Here is an 8,024-nt window from a genome sequence, read left to right as displayed (position 1 = left end):
CAGATATCGAGCACACTTTTATTAATTTAATCTTGCCCAAGTACTTTCGCTCCCTAGACCATCTTCAGAGGCATCTGAAATAAGCCAAGAAACGTTTTTTTAACCGAAGAAATTAAATTATCTTCGATAAAAACTCGAAGTTGATGGTTGATAAAAGTTTTTATGTGATTAACGTTTTAGACTTACTTCGTCAATTGCAGCCTATCCAACAAGAATAAAATGTTATAAACATAAAATTAAACATCACACTACAATACACAAAGACAAACACTTTAAAATTTTTTTTAAAAATAGGCGAAGCTACATTATGTATTGAAACCGGAGACAGAATGGCTCCCGGTCAACAAAAATGTTGAAGTGACATGTGACATATGACAGCTTGGATGGGCAGTCAAAATCATGGATATGTGATCGGCACATTTCAAAATTCTATGAAACTAAGCATTGACCAAAGGTCCAACTGACACTACTATAGGAAGTCAACTGATGAAATATGAAATTATGTAGAATATTTTTATGTAGATTGCATAATCCAGATCTCACACTCAAACCTGTCTATAATAATTAGGGTGTTAGTTTGAGAGCAACTGAAGTCGACTTAAAGTATGAATGCAAGGAATATAGTAGTTGACTACAACAAAATGGTCTACCAAGCACTATCAATATTGTAAAAAAGAAGAAATCTGACTATGTAATTAAATACTAAAATTAAAATTAAAATTGAAAGCAAAGTATATAAATGGGGTATAATCCAAGTACTTCAGTTGAACCCACAGTCAATGGGAGAACTATAAAATTAATATATCAAAGCATTACTGAAGACCAACTGACTAACAGTGGGAGATGTTGAAATATTCAACTGTGGAGGTGGTATATTTAAATTACAAAGAGGTGTGGAGAGTGTAAATAACGCCAACTATAGTTTAATTGAACCTGAGCAAGCTAGTTTTGTAAATTATTGAAGAATAAAATAGTAATGTTGATCAAAGTATGAAATTATTAAATTCTTAATGGATATGCTCAGTACAGAAAGTCTAAACAGTCGAGATGGGTCCCCTACGAGGCGAAGCTGTAATAAAGTTTTTAAAAATAGGTTTAAATTTAGTACAATTTAAATTAATTTGAGTATTAAGACAGTGAGAGTTTCCATTTGTTTCCTTTGTAATCTCCAAATCTTTCAATAAATCCAACTCCAGATAGTTTTTCTTTCTACTAATGTCATGTAAAATAGATGAACCAGTATTGATGTCAAAATTGTACTGGATAATAAGTGTTGACCAAAACTTGAATAGTTTGGTCTTTTCAAATGTTCTGAACTCTAGTGGATAACTTTCGAATGGTTCTACCTACATAAGAGGCATCACAATCATCACATTTTAATTTGTAAATACCAATTTTGTCAAGTGTGGCTTATTTCAGATGCCCCTGAAGATGCTCTAGGGAGCGAAAGTACTTGGGCAAGATTAAATTAATAAAACTGTGCTCGATATCTGCCTTTTATTTGATCAAAGTTCATTTATTCGAGCATTCAACCTTATATCAATTTAATAATTTATGTTGTTGAGTTCACTGATAGCAGATTATGTTATGTTCATTAATAATATTGTTAGTTTAGTTACACCGTTTAGTAATTAATTTAAGAAATGTATAATTTTACAAAGATAAATTAATTTTCTTAGAATATATAATTTAAATATAATAAATAATGAATTACCTTAAAAGTAGTTGGTGATGTTTAACACACCTAACAAAATATTCCCTTCTTTCATCAGTATATTTATTCTCCAAACCATCATTCATAATTTCTCTTATTCGTTTGTTAGTAGCGTACATCTCAGGAGTATTAAAAATTGCGAAGCATTCTTGAAGGATACAGTACTGACTGCTAATACTTAATAATGTACCAAGAACCAAATAGATGGCTCCAATACCAATTATTGTTATAGTTATTCCATGAGAAAATATCTGCATGCAATAAATAATTTCATACCAAGGACTTACTGTCCAGTCAAAGGGATACGCAACGTCATATGGGAGTTGTTTAGTGGAAAACAATGGTGCGCTTAAACTTAATAAAGCATAAAAAACGCCTACAAAAATATTTAGAAAAGTGATTTTTAATTGAAAACTTGATATCAGAAATAAGTTAATAGATACCTGGATATCAATAATAATAGTCCAGGTGGTATCTGTTTAAAATAACAGTTTTTGGGTGAGAAGCATATAATCGCAGATTTTCACCCTTCAAAAATTTAATAATGGCACCACACTTTGCTATGTGTTATTTGTTATGCGGCTTTGCTACATTCGCCCAAATATTTGTTATTCGTTAGCGAATATCAAATACGCTACTCTACACTTGTGCCGGCTGGCCAAACATGCCAAATATTTGCGCTACCAAAATGGACGTGGATGTATTGAAGGTCGCTGCTACATATTGTTACTTAAATGCAGTTTACCAATACTTGTTATGTCATGTCATCAAAGCTGCATCTGGTATAAATCCAGTAATCTTATTACCTTTTCATTTGTCCACTCCATTTCATAGTAAATAAGCAGTAAATAGAAAAGTTGTCGAATTAATAGTTCAATAATACCGAGAATTACAATAAAGTTAGGTTAACCCAATATTTCCTAGCGTTACGATTATGTAACGGCAAAGTGGTTCCATCTAAATAGATCCTCTATCGCCTACGTCGGAAATTTTCATTTGAAAACAGGTTAGTTCTTGTCAGAAGGTGCTAGTGTTTCTTCTTCTTAACATGCCATACACCAAAGTGCGTAGGCGACTATCTCATTACTAGAATTCTGTTCTTGGCGGCGTGACACAGCTCGCCTGTATTGTGTATTCCTGTCCATTCTTTAATATTCCTTAACCAAGATAATTGTTTGCGGCTGGTTTGTGGTATTTCATATTTTGCTCCTCTCAATATGTGCCCAAGGTAACCAATCTTGCGTTTTTTAATTAATTTAAAGAGTTCTCTTTCCACGCTGGCTCTCTTAAGGACGTCATCGTTTCGAACTCTATCCACCCAAGGTATGTGCATCATTCTTCTTAATGACCACATTTCAAATGCTTCAAGTTTGTTGATAGATGTTTTTTTCAAAGTCCACGTTTCCATGCCATAAAGCAAGATGGACCATATGTAGCACTTGACCATTCTGTAGCATATTTCGAAATTTAGGTTTTGATTACATAGGAGCGGTCTGAATTTCACAAAAGCTTGTCTTGCCATTTGTATTCGGGATTTTATCTCTTGTTGTAGATCCGATTGGTCATTGATTGTGGTACCAAGGTATTTAAAAGTTTTCACGCGTTTTATGCGATCGTCACCTATGCATATTATCGGGTTTTCTGGAGGGTTTCTGCTAATGACCATATATTTCGTTTTCAAAATGTTGATTTTGAGGCCATATTTTTTACCTATGCTATTCACCCTATCAAGTAATAACCGCTGATCTTCCAATTTATCAGTTATAATCACTGTGTCGTCCGCATAGCGTAGGTTGCTAATTGGTATGCCGTTCACCTTAATGCCTAATTCCGTGTCTTCTAATGCTTCCGCAAATATATTTTCAACATATAAATTAAAAAGCATCGGAGAGAGTATGCAGCCTTGGCGGACACCTTTCCGGATTTCAAATTCATCCGTATATTGGTCTTGATCAATCCTCACTTTTGCCATTTGGTTCCAGTATAGATTCTGAATGATTCTGATCTCCTTCTGGTCAATGTTGGCCCTATGTAGTAGTTCCATCATGCTAGTGTTTACATAGTTATAAATGTGCGATTTTATTAAAACTTTGTTTTGAATTTGTACCTATAATAGATAAAATATAACGAAAGAAATAAAGCTTCAAATAATGGACTTCGTTGTTAAAGAGTAAGTATATAAATCTTATTATGTATAATAAAGTAAATATTAGAAAACAAATAGTATAAGAAAATAAAAATACATATTTTTTGTGTAAAAAAACTTTGATATTTTTTTAAATAAAAAAGTTGTTCGGTTACGAAATTGACTATACTTGAATATCATTTCGTTCTTTTTCACGTTTTCAGACAGCAACTGCAGTCTCAACCAGCAAGTATAAGCACTTAAACTTATCCTTGTCTTCATCAGTGGCAAGAGGATCTGCTTGAATCAAATCATTGACAGGATGTGCAGGCATTACTTGTACTTTTGGAGCTGAAAGTGTGTGAGTCATTTGGGTCAATTGAGGATTCCAATAATAGTGCTGCCAAAGTTTCCTTCGTTATTTCCTCTAATAGCAGGATGGTTAGCTTCATTTTGTACTCCATATCTTATAACTGTCCGCCAAGAAGCAAATTTCTCCTCTTCACTGGGACTAGAACTCTCATATTCATTAGGACTATCTTCTTCAGAACGATACATCAACGTCATACTGTCTTCAAAGTCATGATCAAGTCTTTTGCGCTTTCCTCTTGTGATAGATTGTATATCTCCATGCCAATTTACTGATGGTTGCTCACAAATTTCATTTACACTACTCAATGTCTTACCTCTTCTAGATATTGTATAGTGATTTGGATCATGACCTTCTCTTCTAATCATCTCTGGCAATATCCTTCTCCTTGCATTGATAAACCAGTTGCAAACCTGCAAAACAGTAAGATTGGCTTCTTGTGAAAGAGTTAATTTTTCACCATCAGTTGGATAAGCATTGTAGCGATGGTCATACAACCATCTTTTCAAAATTTTTACTGAATGTTTAGGCAAATTTCCCCTTCGTTTCCGTACCCATCACATGGTTAACCATTGCAAGTTGATTTTGTGAAATAAGCTCCTCATGTTCCTGCTCAGATCCAGATTCATTTTCATCTGTACTGCTCCCAGATTGGAATCTTTCCCGATCTATGAAATAATTAATTAATGGATCCATTTTCAAAATTATAAAATGATATTTTAGAGAAAATGCAAGCTGAATGATTTTTTTCTGGTTGAGACTGGTTGAGACTGCAGTTGCTGTCCGACAACGTGAAAAAGAACGAAATGATATTTAAGTGTAGTCATGATGTCTGCATTGTACTTAATAGTCACAAAAGGAAATTGACTGTTACATATTTGTAACAGCAAGCGTATGTATTGGGAGCAAAGTCTTGACACTGGGAACGAACTTGTATATAATGCTATGAGACGCAATAGATTTGAGCAAATTTTAAGGCTTATTCACTTGAATTCTAACGCAAATATTGATAAGGGTGATAAGCTCTGAGAAATACGGCCATTTGTAAATAAACTGAAGGACAGATTCAGAAATTATTTTGTTCCTGAAAAAGATCTGGCTTTCCACAAAAGTATGGTGAAATACTAGGGTAAACATAGCTGCAAGCAATTTTTAAGAGCCAAACACATACGATTTGGTTATAAAGTCTGGTGCCTAAATACAGTGATGGGCTATTTGATTGATTTCGAGATATGTCAAGAAAAATCTGTAACTTCTGATATTGACATAGAAAGAAACTTTGAAAAGGCGGCAGCACCACTGGTGAAAATGATGGAAGAACTACCTGATATGCTATTAATACTATATCGTTCGCATAAAATAAGGATTCTATTGTTACCGGTTGTAATCTGTGATATGTAAAAAAATCAAATCTCTAAATGGATAAGTTTCTCAAAATCTCAAAGTTTCTCAAAAAATCAAATCTCAAAATAATTAGTTTGACGTTTTGATTGTTTATTTAAAAATAGTTCCAGTAAAAAATTGATGAATTCCTGGATAAAACTCTTTTTGTGAATCTTACTACACATTTCAACTATCGAACCTGTCTATACAGTTTTGGCGAGTAAAAATCTAACTTCAATCTTTCATAGGCAGTGGTAAGTATAATTCCCACCATATAATGTCACGTCTACACACAGTGTACATCGATTTTCCCACCGTTTTCGGCTGCTGTCACCTAGTAGTGATATCAGTAAACCTATAAAAATTACTTTGAATCTGAAGTACAGATATTTACATTAACATTCATACTTATGTTTGAATATACGCTATTTTGACGGTTATTTGTGCGGTTGTTTACACGAAAATTGAGGTGGGTGTTAAGGATTTAAATATTATTTTTCTATTCTTTTGAATTTTATACAGACATTTATATAAAAATAAAGAGTATAGAACGTTTTTGATGTATGCTAAATCTATATTTGTAAGCGAGTTATATGCTTCCCACCGCTCATCCTCGTTGTTCATTTTTATTATTTTATTTTAGAAATGTGGGATCTAGATTCTAGATAACTCCAGAGATGGTTAGGCTGCATTATTTATTTATATTCTTTACCGGACAATGAGGAATATTTAGGAGAAGAAGCAGACGAATTTGCTTTCGAACAACTTGAAAATTTGGAAGACAACTGTTTAGATTCTTATGATGCGAATACAGCCTGTTTAAAATCTACACATACTCAATATTCAGGTAATTTTTCTCTCCCTACATCTCCATTACATTTTCAACCATCTGAATCGGAAGATAGTGAGGGTAAAGAAAATTATGAGGAATGGGATCAAAACACAGATTTCTGCAGTAGCACTGGGAAGTATTATTTTTACCATTCTAATAAAATAGGGGAATGCTGAAATTGTTTTCACACTATAAATCATTAAAGGTAGTTATATACTTGTTAACCAGTTAAAGAAAATTGTTTAAAACTATTTAATTTGCTCACGCCCATGAAAGGGTTAATTAACTTATTTGTACCAAATAGTATTCCCAGTTTTCTTTTTTTATTTTTGTGATTTATTTCTTAAATTTTTTTGTGTGTTTTTCTGGTATTCTTACATTCCTACGCATTGTTCTTTTTATGTTGACTTCTTTCTTCCAATAAATCTAAAATTTGCTTTATTATTAATTTTTCTTTTTACATCTGGTTGGTGTCAGCATTTCTTTTTTTGACTTTTATCTATTTATGCTTTAATAATAACCATATTGAATACGTTTAAATATTTTTCAGAATTTGTTCTTTAACATTCATTAACCGATTATTGATTTCATCTCAGGCGTTATATTATGAGTTGGTTCCTTAATTTACTTGTATCGATTACTGCATAATGAATACATAAACAATTATCAATCAATCTATTTCAAAAACTCTTACCTGCCAACATGAACCACAATAAGAACCCATTCATCAAGTTAAACATATCTTTCACCTGTCTTTTGCTTTCTAAATTAATTAAATCATATGGCCAAAAGTCGGTTAATATTACATGAAATACAGATTTAAATTCATCTGTTTTGTACCATAAAAGAACAATTTTATACGCAGCCTAAAAATAAATTAGATAATAAGGGATAAAATGTCTTATACATTGTTAAATAATAATAAATAAACTCGGTATGAATAAAAAAAAGTATCTTGGATATACAGATATGTAATAATGGGGATTCAAAATTATTTTTCTTTATTGTTGAAAATATATTTTTTTTTTTCAGACCTAACTAAAAGATAAATACAATAGGTTCAAGATCTACCTCTATTAACGCTATAAAATACAGTCACAAGAATATTTCAACGAAAAAGATTCTTAATTCCTTCTAACTGAAAATTCCTAGTCAAAATTTCAGTAAACCAGAAGATATTTGTAAAATCTGCGGTTAATGAGCACACAGTATTCATTATCAAGAAAGAAACGCTGATTAGGTACCTGACAAAAGTGCTAGAACCATGTTTAACAGTTTATAGTTGCGATTTGTTTAGCCGACATCATGGAAAAAATAGCGACATTGAGATGGCAATGGGTAGCACATGTAGCAAGACAAGATACCAACAGATGGTCTCATAAAGTGACATTCTGGAGACCTCGAGAAACAAAAAGAAGCTTGGGAAGACCCAAAAAGAGATGGATAGACGATATAACAGCTGTAGCTGGAAAGCAATGGATGAGAATTGCAAAAGATAGGGAAGCGTGGAAACAATTGGAGGAGGCCTATGTCTAACAATGGATGAATGAAGGCTGAAGAAGAAGAAGTTTAGCCGGCATGCAGTCCGGCATATACCTTT

The 8,024-nt window shown here is 32.7% G+C and overlaps 1 pseudogene; it reads right to left on the bottom strand.

The window, feature by feature from the left end:
- Nucleotides 1–4,023: 4,023 nt before the first annotated feature.
- On the bottom strand, nt 4,024–4,944 carry LOC140440557 (uncharacterized; annotated as a pseudogene).
- Between the last annotated feature and the right edge of the window lie 3,080 nt (nt 4,945–8,024).

Source organism: Diabrotica undecimpunctata, chromosome 5 (genome assembly GCF_040954645.1).
Source record: "Diabrotica undecimpunctata isolate CICGRU chromosome 5, icDiaUnde3, whole genome shotgun sequence".
Classification (NCBI taxonomy): domain Eukaryota; kingdom Metazoa; phylum Arthropoda; class Insecta; order Coleoptera; family Chrysomelidae; genus Diabrotica; species Diabrotica undecimpunctata.
This window is presented reverse-complemented; position numbering and strand designations above follow the sequence as displayed.